This window comes from Aotus nancymaae, unplaced genomic scaffold (genome assembly GCF_030222135.1).
Source record: "Aotus nancymaae isolate 86718 unplaced genomic scaffold, 86718_ANA_hifiasm-v0.15.2.pri h1tg000064l_1, whole genome shotgun sequence".
NCBI classification, from domain to species: domain Eukaryota; kingdom Metazoa; phylum Chordata; class Mammalia; order Primates; family Aotidae; genus Aotus; species Aotus nancymaae.
In genome coordinates this window covers 27,838,797-27,865,622 of record NW_026988479.1, presented here as the reverse complement: position 1 = coordinate 27,865,622, position 26,826 = coordinate 27,838,797, and the positions used below count along the sequence as shown (strand labels likewise).

The following is a 26,826-nucleotide window of genomic DNA, read 5'->3' as shown; positions in this document are numbered from 1 at the left end:
ACATGATAGATTGATGAATGGTTGGATAAAGATGCAAACAAAATGATAGAATTTCATATGTGAAAGGATCTCAGCAATCACCATATTTAATATTTCATTCAATACTGAAATATTTAATATCTCTTCTAGGTGGCTATTTAGCCACTGCTTGATAACCTCCTATAGTTGGGAGTTTATCACCTCTTCCGACATCCCATTTTTTTCTTGGACAAGTCCACTAACATGGACTTGCAAAGTTAAATCATACGTGGGATTGAATTGTATCTCTCACCTAGTAAATTAATGTATTTTTCCTTCTACGGGTATTTGAGTTTTAACAGGTAACTCCTAGGAGCACATTCTTTAAATAAAAGTAATTGTATTTTGAGGGTAGAATTCCAGGCATTAGGGCTGGCAGAGAAAAAATATGCTAATTTCATGCTTTGCAAATTCAAGATCCTTTTGTTATATAGTTGTGGGGGATACAGAATGACAGATGTTCGCAGGATTGCCATGCTTCCCTAAGAACTAGATTTTGCACATCAGTAAGTATGTGGGAGACAAGGTATAAACTATGATACAACTAAATACATTGTAGTTACACTTCATGAATATAAAGAAGGTCATAAAAAACATTTCTTTTAGTTTTAAGAAATGCTATAGAAGTGAATTTTTGTTTTTTTAAACTCAACAGCTCTTTTAAGTTAAATGTAGAGAACTATAAAGTCAATTTATTTGAATTAAACATTAAAAAGGGTATTATTCTAAGCATCAATTAAGACTTAAATGTCATAATTTGATTTCTCCCTGGAAAGCACTTGTTTGCCATCCTATGACTGAGCCGTTAAATTGGCCACATCTGGAGACAAACCAAAGACAATGCTGTATCAAGCCTCATTTCAGAGGGTACATCTGCTTCTTGAGAAAAATAAAAATTAAAAAAAGAGAACCAATGAAATCAAAGACCCACAACAAATATGTGAGAGTGGGTGGTAAACTCGTTACCATGGAGAGCTGTTGGATTAATTTCCATCTCACCAGTGTGTCACTGTCATATTATTAATATGTAGGTAAAGAGTTCCAAGGAGAGAAATACCATCTCAGCCCAAAGCTACTACCAGTTCTTGGGCATGTGATTGGCCTGTTATGATCCTGTTCCACTGATAGCTGTCATTGGCAATCATAAGGTTGAGGCCAGAAGCTATGTTTATATGATGGGATCCTTACTTGGTTGAAGTATTTGAGGTATCTCTCACCTAATAAATTAATGTATTGTCCCTTCTACAAGTATTTGAGTTTTAACAGGTTAAAGTATTTGAAGTCAGTTTCTATAAATTGGAAGCAAAAGAACACTAACTTAAAAGGTCTAAATTTTGATGCCATAATCTTGCTTTCTCAGCTGTTAATGATAAAGTTTTCAGAAAATTCAGATCAAGGAGTCTTCCTTTAATATTCTACACTAGATGATGAGGGCACAGAGAAAATATTATATTATTTTTTATCTTGTTCTTTCATCACTGCTTTCTACCTCAATACTACATCCACACCAGGCTTTTCTAGGGAAAGTGAAACTTGATGGCCATGTCTCTTTAAGATAAAAACAATTCTGAATAAATATTGTGCTTCCAGTGATCTCATTCATGGTAATATTCCTATTAACAAATGGCTACTTCCATTTCTTTTAAATGGTAGCACAATTCCTCTTTTAATTAGATGGCAGCTTCTCTTTAGCATAGGAGGAGTGACTTGTATTAATTTTACGTTATTAGTAAAATTAATAATTCATTGATTAATTTTCTATCTTTCTCTAGAAGGCAAATTAAGGCAAGAATGAGATTCTCTGAGTAAGTAAAGTCTGAGAAGATTTAATTTATTATAAAATTTCCTGGCAGGACCACAAGTTTACAGAAATAAAAATGAATCAATGAGTTAGGGTGAAAGTATAGGTTTTATAAAGACTACCCCCAATTACTTCATAATGGGCTATTCTTTTATTTGCTATATTCTCTGCTTTGCCAGAATCAAGTTGAGCCGAGGTTGTATTTGTGACTAAAATTTTGTATAAAATGAAGTAACTTAAATTCCTCCAACCTCTTTTCTCTTTTTCCCAAACACACACACACACACACACACACACACACACACACACACACACAGATATGAATGGTGTGTGACCATTTGTCTCTATTTACTTTCAAATTAAAATTTTGTATATAATTTTAAATGTGTAGTTAAGCTATTTTGGAATTTAAACTTTAGGACATTGTGTTTTTCATTATCGTTAGAGAGTTGGCATTTAAAAAAGGCTTAGAATTAGAAAATGTCCTTAGCATTCTGCAAGTGGTAGATAACAATATCATTAAGCTAGAACCAGAACTTCAGGTTTCTGGTCTTACATGTAAGGATCTTAGAAGTCTCCACCACATCCTATCACCAAGTAAAAAGATAAACAGAGCTGGCCACAGTGGTGTGTGGCTATAGGTCCAGCTACTTGGGAAGCTGAGGCAGGGGAATTACTTGAGCCCAGGGGTTCAAGACCAGCCTGAGCAACATAGTAAGACCCTGTCTTTAAATACACACACACACACACACACACACACACACACACACACAAATATATCTATATATACATATATATATGTGTATATATATATATATACTTATGAAGTTAAAAACAGTTGACTTTCCAATTTGTGTGTGTGTGCATACACACACACACACATATGCACATACACACAAATTGGAAAGTAAATAATTCTTTTTAACTTCATAAGAAAGGTGAGGTCACAGGACAAACTTTTGTTCCAGGAATTAAAAAGTCAAACAGGCAGATACAGGGAATGACAACTTAGAGCAGAAACTTCCATGAGAACCAATGCCAATGTAGGTAAACCTACACTGTAAATGATAAATTGCTGGAAATTCAGTGTGGAGAAGTTTGAGATTTAGAAACTCCAGGGGACTCAGTCACGGGGAAGGGGACACACTTACTAATTTTACCTCCAGGAGCTCTACCAAGTTCTCACAGTAAATATGAAAGAAAAATCCCCTCATGTGTGGACAGGAGAAGGGTGGGGAGTAACCATTTAAAAATACACAAGTATGTTCTACTCTTCTTAAAAAGACCCGACCTCTGGAGGAAAAAAAAACAAATTACCAGAGACTAAACTGCAGGGGTTTTATCATAGCCTAAATTACCTGGGAAAAAGAAAATGTCCAACTCTAACTCCCTTCAACTTTTCAGTTGTGCAGGAAGATGCACAATTTCAACCCTCTAGCTATTTTGTCCCACTTACAAGGAGAGGGAAAGGCTGAAAAACCTGGTGAAGTTCCCAGTCCAGGGGCACAGGTTCACCAAAAGGCCAACTCCTAATCATGGATCCATAGAATACTTCTACTTCCCCTACACATTGCACCACACCACTAAAAAACTATATACTAGAGTTCCTTTCACTTAGTATGTCATGTCTAGATTTCAACAAAAACTTTACAAGGCCAAAAACCAATTTGAAGGGACCGAACAAGTATCAGGACCAGAGTCAGATGTTGAAATTATCAGAATGGAAATTTAAAACCACTATGATTAATATACTAAGGGCTTTAATGGAAAAAGTTGACAACATGTAAGAACAGACAGATAAGCAAAAGAGATGAAAATACTAGGAAAAAGTTAAAAATTATGTTAGGATCAAAAACACTGTAACATAAATGAATAATCTATGATGGATTCATTAGTAGACTGGACATAGCTAAGGAGAGAATGGCTGAACTTAATTACATGAAAATAGAAACTTCCAAAACTGAAATGCAAAAAGTAAAAAGGCTGAAACAAACAAAACCCTAGAATACCCAAGAACTATGAAACAAATATAAATGGCATAATTTCTGAGTAATGGGAATTTCAGAAGGAGAAAAAAAGAGAGAAAGAATCAGAAGCAATAGTTGAAACAATAGTGACTGCTAATTTTCCCCAAACTAATGTCAGACACTAAACTATATATCCAGGAAGCACTAAGAACATTAAGCAGGCTAAATACTCAAAAACTGAAACCTAACCATATTATACTAATACTTCAGAAAATCAAAGATAAAGGAAAAATACTGAAAGAAGCAAGAGGGGTAGAAAATGCCTTACCTATAGAGGGCCATAGATAAGAATTACATCTGACTTTGCCTCAGAAACCATGCAACAAGAAGAGAGTAGAGTGAAATATTTAAAGCATTAAGGGGAAAACCACCATTCTTGAATTCTGTTCCCTACAAAATTAACCTTGAAAAGTAAAGGAGAAATACTTTTCCTGACAAGCAAAGATTGAGGAAATCTGTGCCAGTAGACTTGCCTTGCAAGAAATGATAGAAGAAAATATTTAAAGAGAAGAAAAATTATATGGGTCAGACACTCTGATCCACATAAAGAAAGGAAGAGTATCAGAGAATGAATAAGGGAACACAAAATACTTTTAGTTTTCTTATTCTCACTAGATATATCAATTTCTTCAAAATAATGACAACAATGCATTCAATTATGTATGCTTATATGTATGTATATGCTTATGTATTCTCATGTATAAATAAAATGAATGGCAACAATGTTAAAAAGATGAAAATTGAGAATTATTAAGACTATTATAAGGTTCCTGCACTATTCATAAAGTGGTATAGTGTCAACTGAAAGTGGACTAGGATTAAATGAATAGTGCAAACTCTGGGGCAACCACTTAAAGAGGTAGAAAAACAAGTTTAAATGATATGCTAAAACGGGGGAGAAAATGATATATAAAATACTCAGCTAAAACCACAGAAGACAAGAAAAGTATAGAAGGCAAAATTAGGAACAAGAATAAGGGCAAGAAATAGAAAACATTAACAAATATGGTAGATATTAATTCAACTGTATTGATTATCACTTTAAACATCAATTAAAAGAGATTGTTAGAATCCATCAAAAAACAAGACCCAACAATTTGTTCTCTACAAGAAACTCATCTTAAATATAAAAACACATATAGATTAAAACTAAAGGGATGAATAGACATATAATGTTAATACTAACCAAAAAAAGTAAGAGTAGCTCCATCAATTTCAGATAGCCAACTGCAGTGCAAGAAAAGTTGGCAGGGATAAAGGAGGGTATTATAGAATGATAAAGGGGTTAAGGCTCCAAGAAGACGTAACCATCCTCAGTGTGTATGTGCCTAACAATAAAGCATCAAAATGTGTGATGCAGAAGACAGATTTAGCTGTAAGGAAACATAAATGAAAATGGTATTAGAGTTAGAGATTTTTTATTCAATCAGAAATGGACAGATCCAGCAGGCAGAAAGTCTTAAGTATATAGCTGAACTCAGCATCACCATTTATCAACTAGATATAATTGACATCTATAGACTACTTCATCCAACAAAAACTGATTATATATTCCTCTCAAACTCCTATGTAACATTCCCTAAGATACAAGACAAACTGTGTTCTGGATCATAAAACACACTTAACAAATTTAAAATAATAGAAATTATATTATGTCTGTTCTCAGACTACAATGGAAGTGAACTAGAGATCAATAAAAGAATGTTAGCTGGAAAATTCCAAAATGCTTGAAGATTAAACATTTCATTTATACATAATACATAAGTCAATGAAAAAATCTTAAAAAAATAAAAATATATTTAATAAAATGAAAATACAGTCTTTGAAAACTTATGGGTTGCAGTGACAGCAGTGCTTACAGGATATTTATAGCATTGAATGTATATATTAGAAAAGATCCTTGAGGAGTCGCCATACTGTCTTCCTCAATGAATGAACTAATTTAGATTAACACCAACACTGTGAAAGCATTACTATTTCTCCACAGCCTCACCAACATCTATTGTTTCTTGACTTTAAAAATTGCCATTCTGTCTGGCTTGAGATGGTAGCTCATTGTGGTAAAAATTGCCATTCTGTCTGGCATGAGATGGTAGCTCTTTGTGGTTTGAATTTGCATTTCTCTGATAAGTGATGTTGAGCTTTTTTTCATGTTTGTTGGCCATGTAAATGTCTTCTTTTGAGAAGTATCTGTTCATATCCTTTGCCCATTTTGTGATGGGGTTGTTTATTTTTTTCTTGTAAATTTGTTTAAGTTCCCTGAAGATTCTGTTATTAGCCCTTTGTCAGATGGGTAGATTGCAAAAATTTTCTCCCATTCTGTAGATTACCTGTTCACTCTGATAGTTTCTTTTGCTGTACAGAAGCTCTTTTGTTTAATTAGATCCCATTTGTCAATTTTGGCTTTGGTTGCAATTGCTTTTGGCATTTACATCATAAAGTCTTTGTCCTTCCCTATGTCCTGAATGGTATTGCCTAGGTTTTCTTCTAGAGTTTTTATGGTTTTGGTTTTTACATTTAAGTCTTTAATTCATCTTGAGTTAATTTTTGCATAAGGATAAGGAAGGGATCCAGTTTTAGCTTTCTGCATATGGCTAGCCAGTTTTCCCAGCACCATTTATTGAATAGAAGGTCCTTTCCCTATTGCTTTTGTCAGGTTTGTTGAAGATCAGATGGTTGTAGATGTGTGGTGTTATTTTGGGTCTCTTTTCTGTTTCATTGGTCTATATGTCTGTTTTGGTACCAGTAGCATGCTGTTTTAACATTTATTGTAGCCATGTAGTAGTTTGAAGTTAGGTAACATCTGAAGTCAGATGCTTCCAGCTTAGTTCTTTTTGCTTAGTATTGTCTTGGCTTTATGGGGTCTTCTTTGATTCCACATGAAATTTATAGTGGTTTTTTCTAATTCTGTGAAGAATGTCAATGGTACTTTCATGGGAACAGCATTGAATCTGAAAATTACTTTGGACAGTATGGCCATTTTCATAATATAAATTCTTCCTATCCATGAGGATGGAATATTTTTCCATTTGTTTGTGCCTTCTCTTATTTTCTTGAACAGTGGTTTATAGCTCTTCTTGAAGAAGTCCTCACATCCTTCATTAGCTGTATTCTTAGATATTTTATTCTCTTTGTAGTGACTGTGAATGGGAGTTCATTCATGATTTAGCTCTCTGCTTGCTATTGTTGGTGTAAAGTAATGCTTGTGATTTTTGCACATTGATTTTGTATCCTGAAGCTTTGCTAAAGTTGCTTATCTAGTACCAGAAATACCATTTGACCCAGCAACCCTATTACTGGGTATATGCCCAAAGAAATATTAATCATTCTACCATAAAGACACATGTACATGCATGTTTACTGCAGCACTATTTACAATAGCAAAATCAGGAAACCAACCCAAAATGATGGACTGGATAAAGAAAATGTGGTACATTATTTATGTTACATCTTTCTTTTCTTTCCTTTATTTTAAAGTTCTGGGATACATGTGCAGAAGGTGCAGAGATGTAACATAAATAATCTAAGGTTATGATTTAGGAAACTAGAAACAGAGGAAATTAAATCCAAAGTAAGCAGAAGAAAAAGTGAAAACTAGAGCATAAATTATAAAATTAAAAGCAGGATATCAATAGAGAAAAATCAACAAAATCAAAAGTTTGTTATTGAAAAGATAAAAACAAATGATATGCTTCTATCTAGACCATCGAAGAAATCCCAGCACTCTGGGAAGCTGAAGTTGGAGGATTGCTTGAAACCAGGAGTTCAATACTAGCCTGGGCAATTTAATGAGACTCTGTCTCTACAAACATAAAACAAATTAAGTGAAGCATGGTGGCATGCACCTGTAGTTTGGCTATTCAGGAGTCTGATGTGGGAGGATCACTTGGGCCCAGGAGTTTGAGGCTGCAATGAGCTATGTGTGCACTACTGCACTGCAGCCTGGGTAACAGCAAGGTTCTAACCATCCAACACCCAACCTTTCTACCAAAAATAAGGATATCACTACAGAATCAATGGACATTAAGAGCATACATAATAAAGAAATATTATGAAAAACTCTATGCCTCAAAATTTGAAAACATGGATGAAATTGACCAGAAATTGACCAATTCCTTGAAAGCAACCTGTCAAAATTCACATAAGAAGAAATAGACAATCTGAACAGGCCTATACCTATTAAAGAAATTGAATCAATAATTGATAACCTTCTAAAACAGAAAGCACCAGGTCCAGATTAGTTTACTGGTGAATTCTATCAAACATTTAAGAAAGAAATTATACCCATTTTCTACAATTTGTTCCATAAGTTAGAAGCAGAGGGAGTACTTTGTAACTCATCTTACAGGACCAACATTACCCTGATACTAAAGTCAGACAAAGATATTGCAAGAAAAGTATAGACCAATATCTCTCATGAACAGAGATTCAAAAGGCCTCGACAAACTATTAGAAAATCAAATTCAACAATGTATAAAAATAATTATACACCATAATCAAGCACGATTTGTTTCAGATATTCAAGTCTGGTTCAACATTCCAAATTAAATTAATGTAATCTACCATATCAACAGGCTAACAAAGAAAAATCACATGATTATGTCAATACATGCAGAGAAAGTATTTAACTAAATAGAATGGATATTCATCATGAAACCCCTCAGCATACTAGGGATAGAGAGGAATTTTATTAACTTGACAAAGAACATCTACAAAAAGTCTACAGTTATCATCACAGTTAATGGTTAGAAACTTGAATTTTTCCTGCCAAGATTAAAACTAGAATATCCTTTCTTACCACTGCTTTTCAAAAACATATTGAATACCCTAGTTAAAACAGTAAAACAAGAAAACGAAATAAAAGGTATACAGATCAAGAAGGAAGAAATAAAACTCTCTTTGTAAATGACCATCTAAATGGACAATCCAAAAGAATCAACAAAAAAACTCCTGAAACTAATAATTATAGCAAGTTTGTATAGGACGTAAGGTTAATATACAAAAATCAATCATTTCTATATAAAATGAAAAAATAGAATTTTAAATTAAAAATACATTACTATTTATATTGGCATCCTGAGAAATGAAATACTTAGGTATAAATCTAACAAAATATGGACAAAAGTTATATAAGGAAAATCACAAGACTGATACAAGATATCAAAGAACAAACTAAATGAAGATATTCTACATTCATGAATAGGAAGAGTTAATATTAAGATGTCAATTCTTCTCAACTTGATCTGCAAATTTAATACAATCCCAATCAAAATCCCAACAAATTGTTCTGTGGATACTGACAAATTGATTATAACGTTTACAGGAGAGGCAAAAGACTCAGGATAGAGAATTCAATGTTGTAAGAGAGCCAAGTTGGAGGATTCACACTACTTGACTTCATGACTTACTATAAAGCTGCAGTAATCAAAACAGTATAGTATTGACCAAGGATAAACAGACCAATGGAACAGAATAGAGGGCCCAGAAATAAACTCACAAAAATACAGTTAACTGATCTTTTACAAAGGAGCAAAGTAAATACGATGGAACAAAGACAGTCTTTTCAACAAGTGGTGCTGAAATGACTAAACATCTACATATAAAAATAAATATAGTCACATACTTTATACCTTTCACAAAAATTAATTCAAAGTGGATTGTAGACCTAAATGCAAAATCATAAAACTCCTGGAAGATCATGTAAAAGAAAACCTAGGTTACCTTGATTGTAACAGTGACTTTTTAGATATGACATGAAATGCATGATCTGTGAAGGAAATAACTGATAAGTTGAACTTCACTAAAATTAAAATGTCAGTAGAAAGAAGACAAGTCATAGATTGAGAGAAAATATTTGCAAAAGATATGTCTAATAAGAGTATTCAAAATATTAAGGAAAAACACTTGAAAATCAGCAGTTAAAAAAAAAAAAACATGGACAACCTGATGGACGAAAGACCAGAACAGACAGCTCACCAAAGATATTCAGGCAGCAAGTAAGCATATGAAAAATTATTCAATATCATACATCATTGGGAAATTGTAAATTAACAATGAGATGCCACCGTACAACTATTAGAATGGATAAAACCCAGATCATTGACAGCATCACATGCCACTGAGGATGCGGAACAGCAGAAACTCTCATTAATTGCTGGTTGAAAAGCAAAAAGGTACAGCAACTTTGAAAGAGAATCTGGCAGTTTTTCATAAAAGTAAACATCCCTTACCATATGGTTCAGCAATCATACTATCTGGTATTGACCCAAATGAATAAAAAAACTTACATCCACACATAAACATGTTTACAGCAGCTTTATTAATAATTACCAAAACTTGGAAGCAACCAATATGGCTTTCATAGTTGAATGGTTATAGAAACTGTGGTATCCATACAATGTAATATTATAGTACTTTCAAAACAATGAGCTATATAAAGAACTGTAGGAAACTTAAATGCATATTAATAAATGAAAGAAGTCAATCAGAAAAGGTTACATACTATATAATTTCAACTAAATAACAGTCTGGAAAAAAGGCATAACTGTGTACATAATGAGGATATCAGTAGCTATGTCAGTTGTTATGAGAGAGAGTGGGATGAATAGGCAGAGGACAGAGAATTTTTAGGGCAGTGAAGCTATTCTGTGTGGTACTATGATGGTAGATACATCATTATACATTTGTCCAAACCATGGAATCTATAACACCAAGAGTGAACTCTAATTTAAACTACAGGCTTTAGTTGACAATGATGTGGCAATGTTGATTCTAATGAATATACCACTCTGGTGTAGGATATTGATAATGGGAGAGTTTGTGTATGTGAGGGGACAGGGGATTATGGAGATTCTACTTCCCATTCAACTTTGTTGTAAATCTGAAACTGCATAAACAAATAAAGCTTATTGATTAAAGAAAACCTGGAATCCCAACAGGTATTAATTCAAGTTAGAAGCTGGCTTTTGTAGTTCTGGTATAATTTAAAAGCAATGCTTTTGTTAATGTTACGCATAAATCAAATAAGACCAGTGATATCTTTCAAGTTAATGTTGTATTAATTTGAATTTCTGTAAACAGAGGCAAAATGTCTTGCCCAAATCTTTCTTCACTCTCTCTGAAGTCTTCTCAACTATTTCTGTAAATCCTTATGGAGTCTCAAGGGAAGTTATACATCATAGTGGTTAAAAGCCCAGCCTTAGGGTTTCAGCTCTGCTATTTACCATGTGACTTTGGACAAGTAATGAAATCTCAGAGAGTTCCTGTATCCTCTTCAGTAAAATAAAGGAAATCATAGGACTTACTCCTAGGCTTGCTATAAACATTTGAGGAGGTGATGCACACCAAATGTTTATGCAGTGCTTGGCACATATGAATATGTTCAACCCAAAATAACTCTTCTTCTAATCCTGAGTGTTCTCAGTTAGCCTGTTGAAACAAACATTTCCTCCTGTCCTGCTCAGAATACCTAGCCCAAAGTTAGACCATCAAGCATTGTTGCTATAGGCAAGATTTTAACTGATGGTCACTTAATTTTATGGCATATTTCCTCAACAATAAATATTGTTCCTAATCTCTCTTGACCTCACTCTAAGCAAGTTTCATTCCAACTATTTTACAACAATAATAATAATAATAACTATCAAGGTCACCGGTGACTTCCACTACCATATTGCTAAATTCAGTGGTTAATTCCTGGTCCTCATCTGATTTGACATTTTAGTAGCATTGAACACAGTTGATCACATCTTCACATCTTTTATTTGATTTAAGGGGTATTAGGCATTCATTCAATCTCACTGGTTTCCTCTACTTACTTCTTAGTTACCTTTGCTTGCCCCTTTCTCTTCCTTCTGATCATGATGTTTTAGGGTTCAGTTTTTTAATTCCCTTTCATTCTGGCCTCCCTTCTCCTTTCTCAATGTGATTACATTGAGTCCTGAAGCTGCTCTTATCATCGATATGCTAGTAATCCCCAAGTTTTTACCTCCAGCACAGAATTTTTTCCTGAACTCCAGATTTGTATGTCCATCTGCCTTTAGTCCAAAACCAAATTTCTGATCTTTCACATTTTTTCCTACCTTTTTCACTTCAGTTAATGGGAGTCCATCCTGCTAGTGTTCAGGGCAAAAATCGTGGGATAAATCATCTTTCTCCCCTTTTCTTACAGTCTATATCTCATCTATCAGGAAATCTCCTCTCTTCAAAATGTATCCAAAATGAGATCAGTTCTCATCATCTCACTGATGCCACCCTGGTGTGAGCCACTTGGATCTCTGCAATAGTCCCCTGACTTGTCTGCCTATTTCTGTCTCTGGTCTACTTATAGTCTGCTCAATGTGGGAGCCAGAGTGGGTCTTTTAAAATGTAATTCAGATCATGTTCCTCCTCTGCTCAAAACCCTCCAATATCTCTAGTTTCTACGTAATTTGGAATAAAAAGCAAAGTTTCTGTAAGGAACTATGAGTCACTGTATGACACCCCCACCCCCAATTTCCTCATCCATGGTTCTCCCTTTCATCACTTTGTTTACTGTGCTTCAGCCCTCCTGGTCTTCTAGCTGTCTTTAAACATCCCACTCACGCTCTTGCCTTGGGGCATTTCACCTCACGTTCTCCATCCTGTAATATTTTCTCATCAGTTAACATTGTTACATCTCTCATTTCCTGTAATAGTTTGCTTTTATCACAACCTCAACAATAACTACTCTGACCTCCTATTTATTCACAATACAATACTCTATCCATCATATTCCTTATGCTCTCTTCCTTTTGCTTTTATCCATGACATGTTTCTAACATATTATGTACTTATTTATTAGATTGATTATTTGTCTCTCTCCCAACCCATACGTACATACCCTAGAACGTAAACTCATTGAGGGCAGGGAGTTTTGTCTTTTTTGTTCATCAGTTTATTCCAAACATCAAAAACAGTGCTCAGCACAAAATGCTAAAAACAATTATCTGATTAAGTAGTTACTTAATCAAGAACCTGCTACTGAATGTAAACCTAGTATCATGTTGAGCACTGATGAGTCATTGAACATATTTTTTCATATATTTTACGTGTACTCGCTAAATAAACTTTTAATAAGTAGTTAGTGTTAACAAAAGAGCATCTTTATTGAGCATTTATGTGCCAGACAAAGAATTTATGAATGTATCAGGCCTCATCCTGCAGGAGCTCAGGATCAGGGTGGAGGGGCATTGAGGAATAAGCAGGCACTTATTACAGTGGGCAGTGCTAGGAGGGAGGCTTAAGGAAAGCACTTCATCCAAGCAACACAGGAGGTGAGTTCAAGGAAAACCCATTGAAGAGTCAAAGAAGAGATGGATTCAAGCAAAGGAAAGACAGCCATGAAAATTCAGTGGTGAGGCCTTAGAAGAAGTTCACTGTGTTTGGACCCTAGAGATCAAATTCCAGAGCAGGGTGGGATCAGACAGGCAAAGGTCAGGATGATGAGGGTCTTATAAGCAATATTAAGGTGTCTGGACTTTAAAATATGTGCCTTCCGTGACAATTTGTGAGCCACATGTTATCCACTTAAATGAATGCCACGGACTAATCCTTGCCACAACTGCAGTTAATATAGCATGACAGTGCTGGTATTCTGCTAAAATGTGGTGGGAGGGAGTTACTGTCTCTTCCCTATCCCCAGCTTATCAAAGGCACATGTACAATCTGGTGTCAACATCTGTTAAAATGATCCCCAAAGAAATCTTCCTTGTATTCCCACATTTCAGAACAATTTGCATTTGAGATTGTTTTTCTTTTTGAAGCCCTACTCCACCCCTGCCATTTGTGCTCATATTGTCATGATGCTCATATTGTCTATGATCCAAATTGTCATTCATTACTGCCCACCACTCCCTATCAGGATTTGCCACCCAAACTTTGATCTCTCTCTATATCTCTCATTTTCTAATTATTCATACTCCCTTTCTGTCCTTAGAGAACCCCTTTTTTTGAGTTTTGTTTCTAAAGCCCTGAAAAACCAGTAGTTCTTCCATTTGTATATTTCTTACTGATGCCCATAGCATTCTCTGTGATAAACATGAATGTAGTTAGCAAACTTTCGATAGAGATGGAGCACAGTAAGTGGGGAAGGATAGATAAGGCATTTTACAGTTTTTTGAAATGTAAGTGATAGCACCTCATTTGAAACATTTAAAATTTCATTTTAAAACATTTTCTTTTTTAGAAAGCTTTGCAAAGATTTTTATCTCAAAACAAAGAAAAGGCAGTGAGTACAACTGAAAAAATCCAAAGGCTACAGGTAGATTGCTGGCTACTTGGGAAGATGGAGTGGGAAAACACTTCCTTACAAGCTAACATGGTTCTCGTACTCACAAGGAAGGCACGAGAGAAAAAGAGGGTGAAAGTTGCTTTTATGGTTCAGAGGACTGAGGAACAAATAAGAGGTAACATCTGATCTCCTCAGCAAGATGAAGATGTGTATTGAAAAGAAATGCATTGTTTTCAAGCATGGCAGGGAGTTTTAAAGATGCCCAGAAATAGAACTGTTCTGATTAGCATTTCCTGAGAATCGAGCAAATTCAGATTCAGGAAACACTTGTTAGGGACAAACTGTGCACAAAGCATAGCACAAAACACTTTCACAAATATTTTATTTTTGTAATAGCACTGTAAGCTAGGCATTTGGTCAGCTAATCTTCCTACTTCTTTCCTTTCTGTCTTTCCAACATCTATAATTCACCTCTTAGGTACCAAGCCATGGTCACTGATAGAATCATAAAGCATCATCCCTGCCTTCAGGGAGCTCACAGTTTATTAGGAGGGACAGATTTTAGTGATGATATAGGAGCACCTCCTTCATGTTTGAAATAACAAACCCGTATATTTAGGGGAGTCTGTGGCAGATGAGAATCCACATTTGACTTGTTTTTCCAGAATATCTTATGTTTCTATGGATTTTTCTACTTGTACTCATTTCAATTCTCATCCCTACGTTTTCCTAACAGCCTTCATGAAGCTCCTTTTAAAAATCCACAATGCTCAGTTTTTTGTTTCTTCCCTACTCACTCTTCATAAAAGAATCAACGAGGAGTAGTTGTGATGAGTATTGAGTGTTCTCAAAGCAATATCTGGGTTTCTCAAATCATGATATGGTCTCACAGCTTTATGAGCTGTTTAGTGTTCAGAGCCAAGTATCCCAGAAGTTTGTATGCTCCTGACACTGTGGCTTTTTTTTTTTTCACTGATGCTTTTTGGAAAAAAGGGCTATCCGGAAAATGCAAGCTTCCCTTATTACTTTGAGATCTCTTTTTCCTCTGCACTTTCCTATTACTTACCACTTATTAGTACTTGCCATTATTGCCTACTACTCATCACCTCTTATTTGGCCCAGATGATTGAGTCTCTGAGCCATCATTTAACATTAATATCAACATAAACAGGTCATACTAAAACTAAGCCATATTTGTGAAGAGTCTCATACAGGCACAGGCTTCCACAAAAAGCTACAGAGTTCCAACAACAGCAGCAACCACAATAGTAATGACATCTGTGACTCTACCCAAATCAGCCTCTTCTGTCTCTAGGAGAAAAAAAAAAAAATTTTCCAGGGTAAAAGAAAAGGTTGAGAAAAGAGAGAGAAGAGAAAAAAGACAAGGGGAAAAGTTAAGTGAAAAGGAAAACAGGTCTTCAGCTCCTAGGTAACTTCAGAGTATGTTCTGGTCTGCTGGGTCTTGTGAGGCAGGTACTCCATTTTACAGCTTGCCTGGATACTGATGAACAATTTCTAGGTCAGAAATAATGCAATCTAGATGGAGTCTGCTTTCTACTGCATGAGGATCTCACTCCTGACATCATCAGTAAAATTCTTTCTCACTCAGCTAAACCTACCTCCCTAGCTTACAAGAGAAAAATAGCCTCTTAAGGTAGTAATACAATAATAAAGGCAGCAGGCAGAGAAATTCTAGGCAGACAAGGGCAGGTCCCTGGCAAAAGCCCACCTTCAAGCCAAAAAGCCTGAAACTGCCACCCAAAGTAAGAACTAATATCCCTGTTTTCCTGCTCGAATGTTGCCATTTCATAACCCACCCATGACCTTGCCCTGCCTCATCTTGAGCCTATAAAAACCCCAGACTCAACTGGTATATGAGATTATAGCTAGACATCAGAGAGAAACCCCTTGACTTCAGAGGGACAGCTTGATGGCATAACTTTGGAGAAGAATCCAGCCATAGATGGCTGGACTTCAGGGGAAGATTATCTACCCGCCCTGTCCCTTTTCACTTTCTTTTCCCACTGAGAGCCACTTTATTTGGCAATAAAATCCTCCCCATTTACCATCCTTCAATTCATCCATGCAACCTCATATTTTTCCTGGATGCCGGACAAGAGCTTGGAAGCCATGAGTGCAGATACAAAAGGCTGTCACACTGCCCTTTGCTCTTGCTGGTGGAGGGCAGACACCTCACACAAAAAGGCAGAGGGCTCACTGAGCTGTTAACTCTTAAGCTGAGCACTGTAACATGCCCTCTGGAGTTTGAAGAGTCACAGGCACCCCTGCCTGAATGCTGCCACAGGGCCTGCATGAAGCTCACTCCTGCGGACACTAAAACATCCGGCCGGTTCCTGGACCCACTCACCTGCACGTTCCCTCCCACAAGGAGAGGAATGCAGGGTGTCCAGTGAATGGAGTTTGATCCCTCCAGTGCAAAACCAGCTGGCTGGTTCCAGCATTCGTTCACTCCAGTTCCCATACTTGTTTGCTCTCACACTCCCTCCCATGAGGAGTTGAGAGTGGTGGGCTGAGTAAATGAGGCACTCTGTCATGAGTCCTGCAAAGGGGTCAGAGAAATAACCTGCCTCAGTAGTAGTGGAGGCTAATATTTGACTCTTTATTTAATTCTATTTTTATCAGTTTTCTTGAATCCCATATCCTGAAACAGCTGGGTTGATGGTGGGTCCCATGCCTTCTGTTCTTCTTGACATTCTGTATTTATTCCTTAGCATAGACTGAGAGGCATATGATGGCCGAATGTTTATTTGTGATGCAGACACCCTGGGATCCCAACGCTCATTATTCATCTTCTACAGTGAAGTCACAACATCTACATATTTATCACATGGGAAAACCTGATACTGCATTCTCATTAGTAAGGTTTGAACCTCTACCTCCTTTAGACTTCATTTCAGCAAAACTGTCTATAATACGCATGATATAAAGTAATAAATCCTGACATTGCAAGCCATAATATTATAGAATTTGCCATCTTCCTAGAGATTTGATGATTATCTTAAAGGTAGACTGGTATGGATATTCAGGAAGCCATACAGACTAACCCTATTTTATTATTTATACTAGCTCAGAGTTATTTCTCTGTACTTAGACATAAGAATTACTACGTAAGGTTGGTTATATAAGATATGTGCTCTATTCTATAGGTAACAAGTAATTTTCAAGAGTTTTTTTAATGTAATTTTTTAATTATCCCTGATTCAGATCCAAACCTTCTGTGAAATGCAGGTCCACTATGGGATCTACACATTTCCACCCCATGCATTTACTCTGGCTGCTCTAGGTGAGGTATACCCTCCTTCCACTCAAATCAAATACCATTCACTCTTTAACACCAGACTGAAAGCTCTCTTTTCATGAAACATTTTTGGTACTCCTAGTCCAAAGCAGCATCTCTCTTCTGTTGGTTCGCCACCATCTGTGCTGGCATCTCTCTCATTCTATCTTGCCTCAACTGATAGGCATGCCTGGCTTTTCCACCTGACTAGAAAGCTCCTTGAGGGCTCTCGGAAATTGTGATCCTCTTTACTTTCTTTGGGATGACCAACACTGAGCTATGCTTTAATGTCTGTTTATTGAGTTACAGAAATAAACAGATAGGTATTAGGAAAATAGGAAAATACCCTAGACCTTCCAAGCCCAGGCTATTTCTATTTAAATGATCTGTGGGAAAGATACTTTTCTTAGTGGGTTAGGCTTGAGGTTCTTTTTCTGAATAGTTTTTATGCAACAATTGTCTGTGAAATTAACACCAGGCAATTGTAAATATAATAGTGACAAACATGACAATGATAAAAATGCTTCATAGACATCAGAGATCTGCATTCTAGTTTCAGCTCTAACAGTAATATGCTATGCGATCCAACAGAATTCCTTCTAATTTCTGAGTTTTAGCTGCCTTAGGTGTAAAAGGAAAAGAATATGCCCATGTTTTTCTTATGTTTCCAGTGAAGTACTTCCTATCAGTGACTCTTGATGCTGGTTTCACATTGGGATGGCTAGAGTTTTTGTTTGTTTGTTTGTTTTTGTGTATTTAATTTCAGGGGTATATGTGCAAATCATGCAGGATTGTTGCATAGGTACTACATGCAATGTGGTTTGCTGCCTCCATCCCCCCATCACCCACATCTGGCATTTCTTCCCATGTTATCCCTCCCCAACTTCACTTCCCCTGAACTGTATCTCTCCTAGGCCCCCCACAAAAGACCCCAGTGTGTGATGCTCCCCTCCCTGAGTCCATGTGTTTTCATTGTTCAACATCCACCTATGAGTGAGAACATGTAGTGTTTGGTTTTCTGTTCCTGTGTCAGTTTGCTGAGAATGATGGTTTCCAGAGTCATCCATGTCCCTACAAAGGACACAAACTCATCATTTTTTATGGCTGCATAATATTCCATGGTGTATATGTGCCACATTTTCCTTGTCCAGTCTATCATTCATGGGTATTTGGGTTGGTTCCAGGTCTTTGCTATTGTAAACAGTGCCACAATGAACATACATGTGCATGTATCTTTATAACAGAACGATTTATAATCCTTTGGATACATATCTGTTAATAGGATTGCTGGGTCAAATGGATTCTCTATTTCTAGATCCTTGAGGAATCCCACACTGTCTTCCACAATGGTTGAACTAATTTACACTCCCACCAACAGTGTAAAAGTGTTCCTATTTCTCCACATCCTCTCCAGCATTTGTTGTCTTCAGTTATTTTAATGATTGCCATTCTAACTGGCATGAGATGATATCTCAACATGGTTTTGATTTGCATTTCTCTAATGACCGGTGATGAGCATTTTTTCATATGTTTGTTGGCCTCATATATGTCTTCTTTTGTAAAGTGTCTGTTCATGTCCTTCATCTACTTTTGAATGGGTTCGTTAGTTTTTTTCTTGTAAATCTGTTTTAGTTTTTGTAGATTCTGGATATTAGCACCTTGTCAGATGGGTAGATTGCAAAAACTTTTTCCCATTCTGTTGGTTGCCAGTTCACTCTAATGATTGTTTCTTTTGCTGTACAGAGGCTCTGGAGTTTAATTAGATCTCATTTGTCTATTTTGGCTTTTGTTGCCAATGCTTTTGGGGTTTTAGTCATGAAGTCCTTGCCTATGCCTATATCCTGAAGTGTTTTGCCTAGGTTTTCTTCTAGAGTTTTTATGGTGTTAGGTTTTAGGTTTAAGTCTTTAATCCACCTGGAGTTAATTTTAGTGTAAGGTGTCAGGAAGGGGTCCAGTTTCTGCTTTCTGCACATGGCTAGCCAGTTTTCCCAACACCATTTATTAAACAGGGAATTCTTTCCCAATTGCTTGTTTTTCTCAGGTTTGTCAAAGATCAGATGGTTGTAGATGTGTGGCATTGCCTCTGAGGCTTTTGTTCTGTTCCATTGGTCTATATCTCTGTTTTGGTACCAGTACCACACTGTTTTAATTACTGTAGCCTTGTAGTATAGTTTGAAGTCAGGTAGTGTGATGCCTCCAGCTTTGTTCTTTTTGCTGAGGATTGTCTTGGCTATGTGGGCTCTCTTTTGGTTCCATATGAAGTATAAGGTGGTTTATTCCAGTTCTATGAAGAGGGTCATTGGTAGCTTGATGGGGATAGTATTGAATCTATAAATTACTTTGGGCAATGTGGCCATTTTCATGATATTAATTCTTCCCAACCATAAGCATAGAATGTTTCTCCATCTATTTGTGTCCTCTTTTATTTCCTTGAGCAGTGGTTTGTATTTCTTATTGAAGAGATCCTTTACATCCTTTGTTAGTTGTATTCCTAGGTATTTTTTTCTCTTTGTAACAATTGTGAATGGGAGTTCACTCTTGATTTGGCTCTCAGTCTCTTATTGGTGTATAGGAATGCTTGTGATTTCTGCACATTGATTTTTTATCCTAAGACATTGTTGAAGTTACTTATCAGTTTAAGAAGATTTTGGGATGAGAAAATGGGGTCTTCTAAATATACAATCATGTAGTCTGCAAATAAAGACAACTTGACTTCCTCCTTTCCTAACTGAATACCTTTTATTTCTTTTTCTTGCCTGATTGTTCTGGGTAGAACTTCCAATACTATATTGAATAGGAGTGGTGAGAGAGGACATATTTGTCTAGTGCCAGATTCCAAAGGGAATGCTTCCAGTTTTTGCTCATGTAGTATGATATTGGCTGTGGGTTTGTTTTAAATAGCTTTTATTATTTTGAGATACGTTCCATTGATACCTAGTTTATTGAGAGTTTTTAGCATAAAGGGCTGTTGAATTTTGTCGAAGGCCTTCTCTGCATCTATTGAGATAATCATGTAGTTTCCGTCTTTGGTTCTGATTATGTAGTGGATTACTTTCATAGACTTGCCTATGTTGAACCAGCCTGGCATCCCTGGCATGAATCCTATTTGATCATGATGGATAAGATTTTTGATGTGCTGTTGCAGTCAGTTTGCCAATATTTTATTGAAGATTTTTTCATCTATGTTCATCATGGATATTGGCCTGAAGTTTTCTTTTTTTGTTGAGTCTCTTACAGGTTTTGGTATCAGGATGATGTTGCTCTCATAAAATGATTTGAAAAGGATTTCCTCTTTTTGGATCTTTTGGAATAATTTCAGAAGGAGTGGTACCAGCTCCTCTTTGTACATCTGGTAGAATTTGACTGTGAACCCATCTGGACGTGGGCTTTTTTTGGTTGGTAGGCTATTAATTGTTACCTCAACTTCAGTCCTTGTTATTGGTCTATTCAGAGTTTCAAATTCTTCCTGGTTTAGGCTTGGGAGGGTGCAATTGTCCAGGAATTTATCCATTTCTTCCAGGTTACTGGTTTATGTGCATAGAGTTGTTTGTAGTAATCTCTGATGGTAGTTTGTATTTCTGTGGAATCTGTAGTGATATACCCTTTATTGTTTTTTGCATCTATTTGATTCTTCTCTCTTTTTTATTAATCTTGCTAGCCATCTGTCTATTTTGTTGATCTTTTCATAAAAACAACTCCTGGATTTATTGATTTTTTTGAAGGGTTTTTGTGTCTCTGTCTCCTTCAGTTCTACTCTGATGTTAGTTATTTCTGGTCTTCTGCTAGCTTTTGATTTTTTTTTTTTTTAATCTTACTCCTCTAACTCTTTCAATTATGATGATTATGATGATAGAGTGTTGATTTTAGATCTTTCCTCACTTCTCATGGGGCATTTATTGCTATGACTTTCCCTCTAGACACTGTTTTAAATGTGTCCCTGAGATCCTGGTACATTGTGTCTTCATTCTTATTGGTTTCAAAAAACATTTTTATTTCTGCCTTCATTTCATTGTTTATCCAGTAGACATTCAGGAGCCAGTTGTTCAGTTTCCATGAAGTTGTGAGGTTCTGAGTTAGTTTCTTAATCCTGAGTTATAATTTGATTGCACTGTGGTCTGAGAGACTGTTTGTCATGATTTCTGTTATTTTGCATTTGCTGAGGAGTGATTTACTTCCAATTACGTGGTCAATTTTAGAGTAGGTGCAATGTGGTGCTGAGAAGAATGTATATTCTGTGGGTTTGGGGTGGAGAGTTCTGTAGATGTCTATTAGTTCTGCTTGGTCCAGATCTGAGTTCAAGTCTTGGATATCCTTGTTAATTTTCTGTCTCACTGATCTGTCTAATATTGAGAGTGTAGTGTTAAAGTCTCCCACTATTCTTCTGTGGGAGTCTAAGTCTCTTTGTAGGTCATAAAGAACTTGCTTTATGTATCTGGGTGCTCCTGTATTGGGTGTGTATATATTTAGAATCATTAGCTCTTCTTGTTGCATTGATTCTTTTACCATTATGTAATGTCCTTCTTTTTCTCTTTTGATTTTTGTTGGTTTAAAGTCCATTTTGTCAGAGACAAGGATTGCAACTCCTGCTTTTTTTTGCTCTCCATTTGCTTGGTAAATCTTCCTCCATTCCTTTATTTTGAGGCTATGTGTGTCCTGGCACGTGAGATGGGTTTCCTAAATTCAGCATACCAATGGGTCTTGACTTTTTGTCCAATTTGCCAGTCTATGTCTTTTGATTGGGGCATTTAACCCATTTACATTTAAGGTTAATATTGTTGTGTGTGAATTTGATACTGCTGTTTTGATGCTAGTTGGTTGTTTTGCCCATTAGTTGACACAATTTCTTCATAGTATTGATGGTCCTTAAAATTTGGTATGTTTTTGGAGTGGCTGGTACTGATTGTTCCTGTTTATGTTTAGTGCTTCTTTCAGGAGCTCTTTTAAGGCCGGCCTGGTGGTGACAAAATCTCTCAGCAATTGCTTGTTCTTAAAGGATTTTATTTCTCCTTCACTTAAGAAGCTTAGTTTGGCTGGATACCAAATTCTAGGTTGAAGGTTCTTTTCTTTAAGGATGTTGAATATTGGCCCCTACTCTCTTCTGGCTTGGAGTGTTTCTGCCAAGAGATCCACTGTGAGTCTGATGGGCTTCCCTTTGTGGGTAACCCGACCTTTCACTCTGGCTGCCTTTAGCATTTTTTCCTTCATTTCAGCCCTGGTGAATCTAACAATTATGTGCCTTGGGGTTGCTCTTCTTGAGGAATATCTTTGTGATATTCTCTGTATTTCCTAGACTTGAATGTTGGCCTGCCTTGCTAGGTCCCAACCAAGCAAGTTCTCCTGGATAACATCCTGAAGAGTGTTTTACAGGTTGCATTCATTCTCTCCATCACATTCAGATATACCTATCAAACGTAGATTAGGTCTTTTCACATAATCCCATATTTCTTGGAGGCTTTACTCCTTGCTTTTTACTCTTTTTTCTCTAATCTTGACTTCTCATTTTGTTTAGTTAATCTTCAGTGTCTTACATCCTTTCTTCTGCTTGGTCGATTCAGCTATTGAAACTTGTGTATGCTTCGCAAAGTTCTCTTGTTGTGTTTTTCAGCTCCATCAAGTTGTTTATATTCTTCTCTAAGCTGTTTATTCTCAGTAGCATTTTGTCTCACCTTTTTTCAAGGTTCATAGTTTCTTTGCATTGGGTTAGAACATGTTCTTTTAGCTCAGAGACGTTTGTTATTACCCACCTTCTGAAGCCTTCTCCTGTCAATTCATCAGACTTATTCTTTATTCAGCTTTGTTCCCTTGCTGGTGGGGAGTTGTGATCCCTTAGAGGAGGAGAGGTATTCTGATTTTTGGTGTTTTCATCCTTTTTGCACTGATTTCATCCCATCCTCATGGATTTATCTACCTGTTGTCTTTGTAGTTGGTGACTTTCAGATGGGGTCTCTGAGTGGACATTCTTTTTGTTGATGTTGAAGCTATTTCTTCCTGTTTTTTAGTTTTCCTTCTAACAGTCAGGCCCCTCTGCTGCAGGACTGCTGGAGGTCCACTCCAGATCCTGCTTGCCTGGGAATCACCCATAGGGGCTGCAGAATAGTAAGGGTTGCTTTTTGTGTCTTCTTCTGTTATCTTCATCCCAGAAGGGTACCCATCAGATGGCAGCCTGAGCTCTCCTTTATGAGGTATCTCTTTGGATATATGGGGGTTGGGGAGCTGCTTGAGGAGACAGTCTATCCCTTATGGGAGCTCAAGTGCTGTGCTGGTAGCTCTGTTGTTCTGTTCAGAGCTGCTAGGCAGGTACATTTACATCTGCTGCAGTGGCACTCATAACTGCCTTTTTCCCAGGTGCTTGTCCTGGGAAGGTGGGGCTTTATTTATAAGTTCCTGACATGCTGCCGCTTTTTTTCAGAGATTCCGTGCCCAGCAAGGGAGTAGTCTAGTCACAGCCTGCCAGTAGAGGTGTTGCTGAGCTGCCGCAGGCTGCTTCGTAAACTTCCTTGCAGTTTTGTTTACAGATGTACAGTTAAAACTGCCTTGGTAATGGTGGTCTGCCTCAGTAATGGCAGACTGCCTCAGTAGTGGCAGACTCCTCAGTAATGGTGGACGCCCTTCCTCGCACTGAGCTGGACCATCCCAGGTCCAGCTGTGCTTACTGCAAAACTCTCAATCCAAAGCATTTCAGATTGCTGATCTTTGTGGGGGTGGGACCTGCTGAGCTAGATCACCTGGCTCCCTATTTCAGCCCCCTCTTTTTCAGTTGAATGGATGGCTCTGTCTCCCAGGTATTCCAGGTGGTAGTTGAAATGGTTGCCCAGATTTGTGTGAGTTTTTTTGAGGAAACCCATGGCGCCAGCTGAAACAGCCTTGCTGGAAACTCATGGCACTTTTCAGCCCAGGAATCTCCTGGTCTGTGGGCATTAAAAACTAGTTTGGAAATGCAGTGATCACCTACCCTCTGCATTGTTCTCACTGGGAACTGCACTCCAGAGCTGTTCTTATTCAGCCATCTTGGATCTCCTGAAGAGTTTTAATTTAAATAAAGTAAAAACAAAAACCTAATACTCAGGTTCTTAGTCTTAAGAGATTTTGATTCCAACATGTTTCAAATAGTGTGCTGAAGAACACTGTAATTTAAACAGCATCCCACATTATTATAATGAGTATCCAGATGTCCTATATGAAGAGAGGGTGAATATATACTCTAGTAAAGTAAAGGGGCACAGTTGGAAACAGTCTAGTATTTTAGAAAACTCAGTTTCTTTGAAGTGTCACAATATATCTTTAAAGTAGCCTCAAATTTTATTTTATTAAAAATATATCTGTTATTGTTTTACTCTTATCCTTATTTTTCCAGTATCTTTTCTAGAATGATGTGTACTGCTTTTCTGGTAGCATTATATTCTCTGGTGCACCACTGGAGACATACATTTCAGACTGAGAAACATGGGGCTGGAAAATCCCTGATATCATTACCAACTCAAACACCTATTCAGAAATGTTTGGAACTAGATACATATTGCCCAACTTTAAATGTGTGATTTCCACTCTGGATCTCCCATACAAAATGACAGTTGCATTGCTCATGCCTACACAGTGAAATGAGGTGTTGAGAATTTTTTTAAATTAGTGTCTAATTAACTCTGAGCTGCTGGCAAATAAAATAATGTTGATTTTATTACATTGGGTATCATACTTTAAAAAGCTAACTCTATAGAAATAGGAAATTTTATGAAAGCATTGGCAGCTGTGGTGGAATTCAAAAGTATGCTCACAATCTCTTCCCAACTCCCACCAGCCCTCTTTTGAAGAATGGTCTGCCTTTCCAGACTGATTCTCAAAGTTTCATAATATAGAAGCAAGTGAATAGACTAAGAAAAATAAATGCAAAAAGGAGTAAGTGGAGAGGAAAAGTTTAATAGGATCAGTGACATGAGGTACAGAATAAAAGAATAAAATCTATACAGGCTCTAAAAGCATTGAGTGAAATATTGCATAGAAGGGTCTTAGGTAGGAGAAAAAGTTGCATGAGACAGGTCATATGAATTGGCTCTTGTTTCATGTCTCTTGAGAAACATAAAAACTGAAATACTTTAAAGATAATTTGGACTCTTTGGACTGTATCTCCATGAAAGTTACTTGGGAGCATAGACTAACTCATGTGAGCAATGCATGTGTAAAGATTTCACAGCTTTTCAGCCTTCACTGTATCAAACTGAAAGTAATGTAATTCAAAGCCAGTAGCTACAGATTCTGCAGGTGCATGGGGAGCCACATTAGTAACTGTAGGGAGTACACAATGCTGAAAACAGATTCTGGTTCTGTAGTCAAGTGTGGCTGCTAGGGTTAGGGGCCCTGGATCCACAGTGAGATCAGCAGCTTGCATTAGGCAAATAAAGGAGATAGGAAAACATTCAGGCAGTGCAGGAGGAGCGCTTAAACTCAGAAGTTCAAGACCATCTTGGAAAACATATCAAGACCTAGTCTGTACAAAAAATAATAAAAATTAACCGAGTGGTACCTGTGGTCTCAGCTACTTGGGAGGCTGAGGTAGGAAGATTGCTTGAGGCTGCAGCAAGCTGTGATTGTGCTGCTGCACTCCAGCCTGGGTGAAAAAGTGAGACCCTGTCATAAAACAAGAACAAAAAATTAGGGGTCTTTATTCTACAACAATAGAAATGATACAATGTAAACTACAGAGAAAAAAATAGACTGGATAAAATAATGAACAGAACCTCAGGGACATATGGAACTATAAGACAAGCTCCAACTTTCATATCACTGAAGTCCTGAAATGAGAGGAGGAAGATAGCATAGCTGATAAAGTACTTGAAATATCTCAAATCTGGCAAAAGGTTTAAGCATACAGATTCAAGGAACAGAGTGAATCCCAAACAGAAGAAAACCAAAGAAATTCACAACAAGAAACTATGGTTCAACTTCTGAACATGAAAGACAAAATAGTTATGAAAGCAAGGAGAGATAAATGACAGTTTACTTGTAGAGGAGAAATAATGCAAATGACAAGAGATTTCTCACCAGAAACTGTAGAGGCTAGAAGGAATGGCACAACATTGTCAAGTACTGAAAGAAATGTCAACCACAAATTCTATTGCCAACAAAAATATTCTTCAGGAAAAAAGGAAATAAGAACAGTTTTGGAAGAAATAAAACTAATACAATTTGTTGCTATCAAACTTACTCTAAAATAACAGTCAAATAAAGTTCCGTAAACAGAAAGCAAATGATCACATAAGGATTCTGGAACATTAAAAATGAAGAAGGAACAAAGTAAATAAAATACACAGGTAAATACAATAGACTTTCTTCTCCTCTTGGGCTTTCTACATTATTATATTTCACAGTAATAGCAAAAATTGCAGTACTGTCTGATGTAGTCATAAATGTCTGTAAAGAAAGTATTTAAGACGATCAC

General features: G+C 36.7%; 1 long non-coding RNA gene and 1 pseudogene across 1 annotated transcript in view; one reads left to right on the top strand and one right to left on the bottom strand.

Moving 5' to 3' along the window:
• The window catches only part of LOC105715333 (ret finger protein-like 4A), a 44,794-nt pseudogene extending 28,189 nt beyond the window's left edge, over positions 1-16,605 (bottom strand).
• The window catches only part of LOC135270610 (uncharacterized), a 372,604-nt gene that overhangs the window by 112,481 nt on the left and 233,297 nt on the right, over positions 1-26,826 (top strand). The window lies entirely within an intron of this gene.